Below are 13,580 nucleotides of genomic sequence, written 5' to 3'. Positions count from 1 at the left end.
TATTTCCCTGAAATCTCGCGATGACACACGCAATAGGGCGGTGTTAATTGCTGCCGGAACGCGTCGTCGCTGGGAGGTATCGGAATCCGGACTAAGTCATCCTGATTACCTGCCTCGTGTGTAGGTACAGGCCAGTGGTTGCAGTCGTAGTTCTGGGATACACACCGACATCAGTTGTGAACATTTACATTATTCATACCTGTGTTTAATTATAGATACAGAACCAGGTTCGAGTGTATAGTGTACGTAGCTGAGTCCATCATGATGTATGCGTTTGGAGCATGCGCGTGCGGAGTCAAGCGTTCTATACGTTACCTTATTATTATTATTATCATTATTATCATAGCATGACTGAATTGAAGTGTATGCGGTTGTAGGAGTGTGGTGACATGGGAACCTGCACAGGATTACAACGTTGTAACGATGGATCTTAGGGTTCTCAGGAAACTAGTCTGTAGGTTTAACGATGTATCAAGTGTTGACATCTGGCAGTACAGCTAGACGTCTGTATAACGATGTATCTAGTGTTGACATGTGGCAGTAGAGCTAGACGTCTGTGTAACGATGTATCTAGTGTTGACATGTGGCAGTAGAGCTAGACGTCTGTGTAACGATGTATCTAGTGTTGACATGTGGCAGTAGAGCTAGACGTGTGTGTAACGATGTATCAAGTGTTGACATGTGGCAGTACAGCTAGACGTGTGTGTAACGATGTATCAAGTGTTGACATGTGGCAGTAAAGCTAGACGTGTGTGTAACGATGTATCAAGTGTTGACATGTGGCAGTACAGCTAGACGTCTGTGTAACGATGTATCTTGTGTTGACATGTGGCAGTACAGCTGGACGTCTGTGTAACGATGTATCAAGTGTTGACATGTGGCAGTACAGCTAGACGTGTGTGTAACGATGTATCAAGTGTTGACATGTGGCAGTAGAGCTTCACGTGTGTGTGGCGATGTATCAAGTGTTGACATGTGGCAGAAGAGCTTCACGTGTGTGTGATGATGTATCAAGTGTTGACATGTGGCAGTAGAGCTTCACGTGTGTGTGATGATGTATCAAATGTTGACATGTGGCAGTAGAGCTTCACGTGTGTGTGATGATGTATCAAGTGTTGACATGTGGCAGTAGAGCTAGACGTCTGTGTAACGATGTATCTAGTGTAGACATGTGGCAGTAGAGCTAGACGTCTGTGTGGCGATGTATCTAGTGTAGACATGTGGCAGTAGAGCTAGACGTCTGTGTGGCGATGTATCTAGTGTAGACATGTGGCAGTAGAGCTAGACGTCTGTGTGGCGATGTATCTAGTGTAGACATGTGGCAGTAGAGCTAGACGTCTGTGTGGCGATGTATCAAGTGTAGACATGTGGCAGTAGAGCTAGACGTCTGTGTGGCGATGTATCAAGTGTAGACATGTGGCAGTAGAGCTAGACGTCTGTGTAACGATGTATCTAGTGTTGACATGTGGCAGTAGAGCTAGACGTCTGTGTAACGATGTATCTAGTGTTGACATGTGGCAGTACAGCTAGACGTGTGTGTAACGATGTATCTAGTGTTGACATGTGGCAGTAGAGCTAGACGTCTGTGTAACAATGTATCTAGTGTTGACATGTGGCAGTACAGCTAGACGTGTGTGTAACGATGTATCTAGTGTTGACATGTGGCAGTAGAGCTAGACGTCTGTGTGGCGATGTATCTAGTGTAGACATGTGGCAGTAGAGCTAGACGTCTGTGTAACGATGTATCTAGTGTAGACATGTGGCAAGTGTAGAGCTAGACGTCGTGTGTGGCGATGTATCTAGTGTTGACATGTGGCAGTAGAGCTAGACGTCTGTGTAACGATGTATCTAGTGTAGAAATGTGGCAGTAGAGCTAGAGCTAGACGTCTGTGTGGCGATGTATCAAGTGTTGACATGTGGCAGTAGAGCTAGACGTCTGTGTGGCGATGTATCTAGTGTAGACATGTGGCAGTAGAGCTAGACGTCTGTGTGGCGATGTATCTAAATGTGTTGACATGTGGCGTTGAGAGCTAGACGTCTGTGTGGCGATGTATCTAGTGTTGACATGTGGCAGTAGAGCTAGACGTCTGTGTGGCGATGTATCTAGTGTAGACATGTGGCAGTAGAGCTAGACGTCTGTGTAACGATGTATCTAGTGTAGACATGTGGCAGTAGAGCTAGACGTCTGTGTGGCGATGTATCTAGTGTAGACATGTGGCAGTAGAGCTAGACGTCTGTGTGGCGATGTATCTAGTGTAGACATGTGGCAGTAGAGCTAGACGTCTGTGTGGCGATGTATCTAGTGTAGACATGTGGCAGTAGAGCTAGACGTCTGTGTGGCGATGTATCTAGACGTCTGTGTATGACATGTGGTGGCGGTAGAGCTAGACGTCTGTGTGGCGATGTATCTAGTGTAGACATGTGGCAGTAGAGCTAGACGTCTGTGTGGCGATGTATCTGTGGCGACATGTGGCAGTAGAGCTAGACGTCTGTGTGGCGATGTATCAAGTGTTGACATGTGGCAGTAGAGCTAGACGTCTGTGTGGCGATGTATCTAGTGTAGACATGTGGCAGTAGAGCTAGACGTCTGTGTAACGATGTATCTAGTGTAGACATGTGGCAGTAGAGCTAGACGTCTGTGTAACGATGTATCTAGTGTTGACATGTGGCAGTAGAGCTAGACGTGTGTGTAACGATGTATCAAGTGTTGACATGTGGCAGTACAGCTAGACGTGTGTGTAACGATGTATCAAGTGTTGACATGTGGCAGTAAAGCTAGACGTGTGTGTAACGATGTATCAAGTGTTGACATGTGGCAGTACAGCTAGACGTCTGTGTAACGATGTATCTTGTGTTGACATGTGGCAGTACAGCTAGACGTCTGTGTGTAACGATGTATCTTGTGTTGACATGTGACAGTAGAGCTTCACGTGTGTGTGGCGATGTATCAAGTGTTGACATGTGGCAGTAGAGCTAGACGTCTGTGTGATGATGTATCAAGTGTTGACATGTGGCAGTAGAGCTAGACGTCTGTGTAACGATGTATCTTGTGTTGACATGTGGCAGTAGAGCTTCACGCGATGTATCTAGTGTAGACATGTGGCAGTGCTAGACGATGAGTGGCGATGTATCTAGTGTGACATGTGGCAGTACAGCTAGACGTCTGTGTGTGTATCTAGTGTAGACATGTGGCAGTAGAGCTTCTGTGTGGCGATGTATCAAGTGTTGACATGTGGCAGTAGAGCTAGACGTCTGTGTAACGATGTATCTAGTGTTGACATGTGGCAGTAGAGCTAGACGTCTGTGTGGCGATGTATCTAGTGTTGACATGTGGCAGTAGAGCTAGACGTCTGTGTAACGATGTATCAAGTGTTGACATGTGGCAGTAGAGCTATATGTCTGTGTAACGATGTATCAAGTGTTGACATGTTGCAGTAGAGCTAGACGTCTGTGTGGCGATGTATCTAGTGTTGACATGTGGCAGTAGAGCTAGCCGTCTATGAATGGCTGTATCTCTTGTTGTCTTGGAACTGGTGCTCTTCTATAAAGCTAAGGTCCGAAAAGCGTTCTTTACACAAAGGCAAAGGTTAGTGTGATTGACTTTAAGTTAGATATGTGAATTAACAACTGATATTTTTAGGATATTGCATAATATTAATAATATTTATAAATATTGCGAGAAAATCATTCCACGATAGGTTTGCAAATGGCACATTTTAATCTTTTCGGGCGGACACACGGTAATAAGGTCACAGTTAGAGAACAGTCAAAATGAAATTCACAGTCAATAACGTGTATGTCCCCCATGAGCACCGATGCATGTTTGACACCTGCGCTTCATAGAACCAATTAAACATCATTAAACCCATCAAAATGGCAGTACATATCTGTGGAAACACCTGGCGGAGTTCCTGAAGCGTGACTGGGGAATTTGGCAAACGTCTCAATCTCCTCTCCATCTCGTCCCAGACGTTTTCGGTAGGGGACAGATCTGGGAATTTAGCGGGCCAGGGAAGGACCTTGACACTGTGCAGCGCCAAGCTGGCGACATCAGGTCTGGCGTTGTCCTGCTGGACGATCATTCCTGAACCATTCTGCTGGAGAAACGATGTAACAACTGAAGTAATAATTTCGTCTCTGTACCTGAGACCCGTTAAATTTCCATTGATGACAAGCAAAGGTGTACATCTAGCACTCGTGTCTCACTCCAAACCATCACTCCTCGCCGCCAAAACGGTCGGCCTCAAGGACACAGTTCCTAACATAACGCTCACGACGTCGCCGGTAAATTCGGGTTCGGTCATCAGCGCGGTTCGAGAGGAATCTGGACTCGTCAGTGTAGAGAACATGTCTCCACTCACGTACTCTCCACCGTATATGTTGTCTGCACCACTGCAGTCGTAGACGTTGGTGACGCAATGTCAAAATTTGTCGTCTGGCAGGACGTCTAGCACGTATCCCGTGTGCAGTCTGACGCCGGGGAATGGTCTTTGGTGATACCCTGTTGACACTAAGAACTGTTCGGGTGTGGTTGGTTGGAATCGTTGGTGCAGATGGAGTGTATGAATCCACCGATCGTTGCGTGGCGTTGTTACAGGTGGACGGCTACTTCGGGATCGGTCTGCAACGTTAAACTGTTGTGCAAGGTTGCGTTGGGTTGTTCCGATTTCCAGCATTCCAATTTCTCGCCATCCTTCATTTTCAGTTAACTGTGGTATATAGAGAATCTCACCCAAGTGTCTTCTGATATCAATTATATCAACACGAGTTGATAAAGTTACAAATATCCGAGGCTTGCCGAGGATATTTTTACTTTATCAACGAGTGTTGATATATTTGATATCAGAAGACACGAGGGTGAGATTCTATTTATCATTCAAAATCACTCTTCATTAATTTTCAATGAAAAATGTACATCTCTGAACATGGTACTGCCATTACACTTGCAGTGCAGCGATGTCATAGCATTGTGACGTCATCAAGTACATGACGTCATAGCATTTTCAGGGCATTGTACAAAATCTACTGTCAAAACGATATCTCCTAGGAGATATCGTTTGATCTCACACAAGCGATATCTCCTGTGGAACACAGTTTTGGATGATAAACAAAAAAGCAAGCAAATTTCAAATTTGTGTGTTTCGAACCCATAGACGTCAAACATTGACTTGGGTGACAATGATTCGAGGTTTAGAGCCACACGTTTTAAAAAGCACGTTTCATGCCTTTTTTCCACCGACTTCTTGCAAGCACGAAAAACGCATGCAAAAGAAAACCTACCTACAGGGCCTTGTTTGGGTTATGGAACAAGTGTATTATATAGAATATTAAAATGCGTTATAAACATTTTCTCATTTCTGTAAACAAATGTGTTGATCACACTAACGTTTGCCTTTGAGTATATTACAATCACACAATTCAATCACGCACATACGCGCGCGCTCACACGTACTGGTGTTGTAGACGACATGAATATTTTTCGACGAAAAGACGTAAGCGTCCAGACTACCTTGCTGAATGAAGACACAACACTCAGAGGCATAAACCCTTCTTCCAGTCACCAACCACGAACATGATCCGGACACGGGATATAATATAGTACTGGGCTAACTTACCTCCACACTCTGAATGAGCCGTGTTACCCAGCGAATACCATTTACTTCAAACAGTCAGTGTAACTCCCCGTTACCACAACAGCCGTGTGTTGCATATATAATATACTGGTAACATAAAGCGATCTAAGCAGCCTTCCAAATAATTGCCTATACTTGATGGTGGCTATAATATCGAGTTCGTTCTTTTGTTAAAAAATCTGGACCCGAGGGTGTCCCTGATATTTTACAGTCAGTGTCGGTGATGTGATTGAAACTCCCTGCAGGGTAGATAGGTATCGCGCAAACAGCGACGCCTGTGACTATGTCGTCATAACATTGCGCAGAATAAAACAGGTTCTCTACGGAAAATGAAATATTTGCACGCTATCCTTCTCTATTCATGTGCCAGACATTGGTAATCACAAGTATCTAACGAAACGCGATTTTGGTCACTAGCCTCGGGGCAACTCATGTGTGAGGTAAGAACCTAATCAATGCTGGAATGTCAGCAGCCATCTATGTTCGTACAATGCAATCACAGGGAAACATCTACAAACACCTCATCAGCGATAACGATAGCAAGTACACGTTTGTTGATCTTTTTCTGAATTGCATGTACAGATGCAGTGAACAATTACGATCAGACACAATTCTTCAGCAATTTTAAATGCTTACACCATCTTCCATGAGTCCACCCACTTTACTTTAGTACACAGTGCTGATCAGGCAGTCATGCATGGAGCATGCAGTCTTACCCACCCCTCCCATCAAGAGTCACTTGCCTTCAATAGCACCCACCTGGCAGGAACCTCCGATCTCAATGACAACGGTGGCCGATTAAGTACCAAGTTGAACAATGATATTCAATGTGGCATTTAGCTTGGGCTGAGCTGATATTATGCCATTCCCTGAACAATTTCCAAGCGGAAATCGTCTGCTGCAGCCAATTACCGCAAATCGGAGCGTCACATTTACGACACACGTGCTCCTGTAAGGCAAAGGCACATGACCAAAACAGAATGAGACGAAAAGCAGAGGTACCGAGCTCACGGAGAGTTCACATTTGTTTGACCATGTAAGCTTGAGTAATCACGATCTGTCCAGATCTAGGCTTGTTTGCCCGCTCCAAGGGTCTTGCATGTCGTCTGCCTTGACATAGCGAGACAGAGTGTTGCCAAGTCTGTGCGTGTGATCAAGTCACATCGTTCACGGGATCAGGTATTCTTTAAACCTGAGATCAATGCCCCTCTTACACAGCGTTATACAGACGCTGCAGAATATGCATGTGATTTAACTAATCTTCAATCTGGATAGGACAAATACACCTTCGCTTGTCTGCGTCTTATGCTTATGTTATTTCGGAACACATGTAATCGCCGTCATTACATCTTCACGTGGGTCTGACACTGTACAACCAAGGTCGACATTACATGGATATGCACTGTGCTACAGTTATGCAGGGCATATAGTTTATGTCAAACCTCCCTTTCATATAAAACCAACAATAGCTTAAACGCTAAACACAAGATTATTTGACATTGTTCCAATGGCTACAATGTAAGTGTCGAAACTAGGGACAATGTCTACAAGAAAATCAAATATTGCTACATCTAAGCTATCAGATTATACGGCAACCTTGAGGTTTCTTAAATTGAATAAAGATGTCTAAGTGTCTCAGCTTGTATCTCTTATATTGCCATATGGTTCTACAGGGAGGCGCCCTGTGGCAGTGGATCCCGGGCACGATGTGAATGTGCAGGCTATGGCTTCCTGAACAGAGTCATTACTGTCACGACTCCCGGCCGAGGAGATTACTGTAACTCATATTTAGTCCGCTTTCCGCCCTGAATGCTACGCTACAGTTTTACTGGCTGTTTAACATTCTGTTGTTTCCACGAAGGTCAAAATTTCAAAGTTGACGTAAAAAGAAGAAACATTTTTTTCACTTCTTCGCGGTAGCTTTCATATTGTTATTTTTTTAAAGGGAAATCTGAACCACATGCGTGATTTACATTAAGCCCTTTACATTCAGCCTGCTGCTATATTACTGACACATCCACACGTGTGTAGACCCAGTGCCCGTTATGTTCTCTCTGCTGCTATATTACTGACATATCCACTCGTGTGTAGACCCAGTGTCCGTTATATTCTCTCTGCTGCTATATTACTGACATATCCACACGTGTGTAGACACAGTGCCCGTTATGTTCTCTCTGCTGCTATATTACTGACATATCCACACTTATGTAGACCCAGTGCCCGTTACATTCTCTCTGCTGCTATATTACTGACATACCCGCACATGTGTATACCCTTTTCCCATTATATTCTGCTGGTATATTTGTGGTTTGGGTTTAATGGATGACAACTCCTTCGAGTGCTGGGGGTCAGTCTTCAAAGGACTGCCATGGCTAATTGCGGTTATGTTGAAAACCACAGGTCCTCACCCCTAACCTTCTGGGGGAAAATGGCGACTTTTGTAACTAGTTTGAAACAAAATGTCAACACGAATGTGACCATGTTTGGCTAGCCACCTCCCTGCTACATCCCTCAACTCTAGTCAAACAGCCACGATGGGGGAACGAGCCATGCAGAGATTTATCTACTTGTGACTGGGCACACGTTGCACACACACGTCCTGTACACCATTGCCGGGTCTTCCAGCCTTACTGCCTACCACAACAAAACGTAAAATGTAGCAGATCGAGGAATATATTTTCAGTGATCCCCTCACTATCCCAGACATGGTGTTTGTTTGCATAGCTACACCGGCATAACGAGCGAACAACTGTGGGGAAACATCTGACAATATTCTCCCAGTCAGCGCTCATTTTAATCCCAGTTACATAAATATGCACATCGTCAGTAAATACCCTTGCTGATGTAAGTTTGTTAAATTTGTTTGGCAATTCCTTTCTGTACAGGTTTACATTTATTTATTAGATTTTTATTTGTGCAGCCTGTCGAATTCGAAGCTACGATCCTGAATTGAAAGAATTTGATTACTTCCAAAGTGACACATGAGAATGTTGTAAGCTGCTATAATATTGTTAGTCAAGTCTCTACAATGCTCAGCACTGGCGAAGACGATGAAATATGCAGGTGAGGGTACAATGTTATAGACAATGTTACTTTTTAGTTACTATGAGAACTGCCATCGGATGTTGTGAGTAAATTATGTAACTATATTTCCTTTATGTAATATATGCTATATTTGGGAGACAGTACACTTTCTTAGTAAAGTACAAATTCCAGTAGCTTTAAATCGGCCGTGAGAGCCGTGTCAATTAACACTTATCAGAGGGGTACACAAAATCCGCAGTCTAGACTACCAGTTGTCCGACTTCCATTTATGTAAGTCGCGCTGGCTGAGCGGGTTAGGCGGCTGACTTTGTGTGTTGGCAATTAGGTGCCTGACTCTGAGGGTGTGGGTTCGAATCTCGGATGGGACTCAATTCAAAAAGTACTAGAATTTTTACTTTATTGAGAAAGTGTAATCCCAAATACAACATGTGTTACATTTGACCACTTTCTAAATGGCATTGTGTAATTATATATACATGTAATTCCTTTGGCTAATTCCTTCACTTGTTCGGGGGGCGGTGGGGTAGCCTAATGGTTAAAGCGTTGGCTCGTCACGCCGAAGACCCGGGTTCGAATCCCCACATGGGCACAATGTGTGAAGCCCATTTCTGGTGTCCCCCGCCGTGATGTTGCTGGAATATTGCTAAAAGCGGCGTGAAACCAAACTCAGTCAGTCAGTCAGTTCACTTGTTCGGAATGCGTGTCTTCTAACGCGATTACGTTTGTGTCTAAAACAAATCTCAACACCAAACAGAGAGGTTCATCGTATATTGGATAGTTAAGAGCAAATAAGGCGTGTTATGGTTAACTACCCTTTGCTATTAACGTTTTGTTGATGGTTGACTTGTTGTGCGCCATGTACTCATTAACCCCCACACATACACATAACGGTTCACAGTACACAAGCGGCAGGCGGCTGACTGTTTTAGAATACGTTATGAATTACCCACAGTAGGAGCAAAACAGATTATTCGTACCACAAATTCCATTAGAAGTGTATGCTCTGCTCACACTTGATCCCAAAGTCACAGAGCAGCCGGAAAAGCCCAGAGAGAAGCTGACCTCTTAAACACTTAAAGCACAAAAAACATCGCAGGATGAAAACATGGCTTGTTGGTGAAAATGTGTACTAATACTCTCTACCATCCATGTGAACAGACACACATTCTGTGTCAATATATGTCAAGCAAAAGGTTATGCAGTAAACTCTTACAAATATTGTCATCACGACAGGATGGTTATACAGTAAACCATTACTGATATATATTGTCTTCACGACAGGATGGTTATACAGTAAACTCTTCCTAACATTGTCATCACGACAGGATGGTTATACAGTAAACCATTACTGATATATATTGTCATCACGACAGGATGGTTATACAGTAAACCATTACTGATATATATTGTCATCACGACAGGATGGTTATACAGTAAACCATTACTGATATATATTGTCATCACGACAGGATGGTTATACAGTAAACCATTACTGATATATATTGTCTTCACGACAGGATGGTTATACAGTAAACCATTACTGATATATATTGTCTTCACGACAGGATGGTTATACAGTAAACCATTACTGATATATATTGTCTTCACGACAGGATGGTTATACAGTAAACCATTACTCATATATATTTTCATCACGACAGGATGGTTATACAGTAAATCATTACTAACATTGTCATCACGACTAAGAGGCCTTGACACAAGGTGCAGTTGTCACAGTGTAAAATGTCCGCGATATGGAAGACCGCCAGGTTTCTAATACTGAGATCAAGGCCTCGTTTATGTGTGTAATACCGTGATTAGGATCAATGGCGGTATGACAAGACGAAGACCCACCAACGATGTTGCATGCACTGCCGAGGTCGTTACGAGGTCTGCTACTCATGCCGGCTCTGCAAATACCCCTGCTGGTTTGAGTCAATTGACGGGTATTCCTCATCTCGATGTCAACATATAAACCACGTACATCGGTGCTACATTGTCATTTGATTTGTTGACTACTGCGATGACAAATTATCCCCGTCAGAAACACAAACATCGGATCCACGCAAGGCCCTCGTATGGTATTAATTCTTTTGAAACCTTATTTATTCGCGTCTCTTCGATTTGCTCTCTGCGGGGCAAGATGCCAAGAAAAATCGAAATATTGAAAGTTAGTCATACTGTATCGAATCCTGGGACATTGTATCGGTCAGCTGTCCCAGATATGCATTGACCCTTTGACCACATAACATCCCTGGTGGTACAATAATCACACTGCTGGTAAGAGGCTTAGCCGGGGTGGAATTATGACAATCTCTGTAACTGTTATACTGGAATTATGGTGAGTTCGAGTGTTAGTCATGCTTGTGTAAGTGAAAACAGTACCAGTGCGGGGTTACTGAGTGGGACTGTAGGCTGTGGGAATGTAATCACATGTATTTGACAGAACATATTCTGGCCGAAATCCATTAATTCATAAGTAGAACTGACTCTTTATAAGCTTAATGCTTTCATTACACAGAAACAAAGATTAGTTTGTAGCAATTGGAAGAATATAAACACTCCAGATTTAATCAGAGGGCAGGGGCGGATACAACTTTTGAGAAAGGGAAGGGGAGGGGATTTGCACAATTGATAAAAGGAGGGGTGCACACTTCATGTTTTTACCTGAGTGTCAATGGTCATTTTATACACTTTCAGGGCAAAAGGGGGATGCGCACCCCTGCACACCCCAAACCCCCACACCCCTCTGGATCCGCCTTGGAGGGGTTGCTTAAAAAATGAATTTTCACACTGATACCAAAGGAAATCTACATACTGATGTCCCACGGTGAGGTCCGGAGTGGAGGTCCGGGTTGAGTGTGTGACCGTCCGTGTGTGTCGTGTGTGTCACTCGGGGACAAACACACAGTACTTGCGTTACTCAAGTGAATCAAGTGGAAACTTATCATTCATCGCGGTGCTTCGTCCACAGTAGTATCGACGTGTGATCGAACTTCGTCATATCACCATAACTACATGGCTGGATGTGTAAACAACAGGTCACTTCTCGCCATCCCGGGTAGCCGGGTACAGATCTTACAATTGATATAAACTAACGGGCAAAAGAAACGATACCAAGTAGAAATCACTGATATTACAAAACGACAAACCACCATTGTGGAAAAGGACAGTGAATTTTAATAACAGGTGTATAGGCAACATACACTCAGTCATTTCATTGGAGTAGCAACATTGAGGCACTGTATAAATGAAGGAATGAAGTCTAAATCAAATTAAAGTTTGGTATCGAGTCCTTTGCTTGTTGGTTGATAACATGCAATTAGCAAAGCGGTTTCCGTAGGAGGTTTATGTTAATGCTGAGAACGTGTATTCATGATTTTTTTAATATCTCAGATATTATTTTGCCAAAAAGTTGCAAAAGCCTGAAACCCTAAATGAATACACCTGAACCTGAATGAATACACCTGAACCTGACTGAGTACACCTGAACCCTGAATTAATACACCTGAACCCTGAATGAGTACACCTGAACACTGAATGAGTACACCTGAACACTGAATGAATACACCTGAACCCTGAATGAGTACACCTGAACACTGAATGAGTACACCTTAACACTGAATGAGTACACCTGAACAATGAATGAATACACCTGAACCCTGAATGAGTACACCTGAACACTGAATGAGTACACCTGAACACTGAATGAGTACACCTGAACACTGAGTGAATACACCTGAAGCCTGAATGCGGAGACGTGGCATCATGTATATAGTTATCTAAACACCCCTGGCAATACTCTGCTCGTTTCTCCAGTCGTGTGTGTCGGTTCCACTTGAAATATGCGTAAGAGTGCACTTGATATCAGGTTGAAAAGGACGTGAAAATGAACTTCAAAATCAATAATTCTGCTCTTAGAACCTGAACAGATATATAGGTACATTCGTATGTTGGGAGCAGTGAGGCGTGACTGGTGTTGAGCGCGGGTCGTCCTGGTCTCGTACTAATACCTACTGTTTCTTACCGTTATGTTTACACCTCACAAAGGAGACATTCATAACATTAGACTTGAGGTAATATATATTGAAGATCTCCACTACTGATCTACCAAAGCCCTGGCATACAAGCTTAAGACACGACATACACCTGTACAGGTAGACGGCATCACTAAACTTCACACAAGTTCAAGGAAGTGTGCTACATCCCTTTGATGTTCGTCTGGTAAAGGAAACAAGCTACAAAAATAGTTTAAATGGCAAAACTTACCATTCAATGTATACTTTTCGAAGCCACAGAACTGCTCCGCTGTTAGAATCTCTCAGCTGTACGTAACCTGTCGATATCCTATCAATATTGATAGCAAGGTTGCACGACCGTACAGTACTGAAACAGTATAGGTGCCCCGGTCTGCTGGGCGGGACGATCAAGGTACTCGCTGTGTCACAAACAGGACGACAACAACTACATCAGCACCTTCTAGCTGTACACCAGCGACCACGCCGTTTGCTTTCACACAGGGCCCAGCTACACTTCAGGAAAACAATGCAGGTTAATGGCAATCTGCCCCGAGGCCGGTGTTGTCATCGAGAGAGAAATGTGTCGTCTGCTAACGGCTGGCTTCGCGCCACTCACCTCTCACCTTGCCGATGTCACGTGACCTTCCGTCCAGGTGTTGAACAAGCTGATGAACGTTTGGCTCTGTGGTCAGATAAATACATTGTTACAGGACTTGCGGAGGTTGGGATAGGGGAACCAATTCTATAGTTTAGATTCGATCTAAATAAGTGTATCATTACTAGCATAACTGATGGTCTCGTCTTTGGTTGTTGTTTTGTTGTTGCATTTCTTCAAGGCGATATGTTACAATATGTATGTAATGAATGGTGCGCTTGAAGTGTG

General features: G+C 43.6%; 1 protein-coding gene across 3 annotated transcripts in view; it reads right to left on the bottom strand.

The window, feature by feature from the left end:
• The window catches only part of LOC124264083, a 43,189-nt gene extending 29,902 nt beyond the window's left edge, over nt 1-13,287 (bottom strand). The window contains exon 1 of one of the 3 annotated variants that reach the window (XM_046698809.1): nt 12,948-13,287. The gene's annotated coding sequence lies outside the window, so the exon portion shown is untranslated. Of the gene's footprint in view, nt 1-109; nt 155-6,376; nt 6,471-12,947 lie in introns of those variants that run through there. The other 2 variants (XM_046698817.1, XM_046698824.1) reach the window with 2 other exon arrangements.
• Between the last annotated feature and the right edge of the window lie 293 nt (nt 13,288-13,580).

The sequence above is a fragment of the Haliotis rubra genome, unplaced genomic scaffold, assembly GCF_003918875.1.
Source record: "Haliotis rubra isolate DU_JTF1 unplaced genomic scaffold, ASM391887v1 Scf1203, whole genome shotgun sequence".
Taxonomy (NCBI): Eukaryota; Metazoa; Mollusca; class Gastropoda; order Lepetellida; family Haliotidae; genus Haliotis; species Haliotis rubra.
The sequence above is the reverse complement of the archived record's forward strand: the minus strand, read 5'-3'. Positions and strand labels throughout refer to the sequence as shown.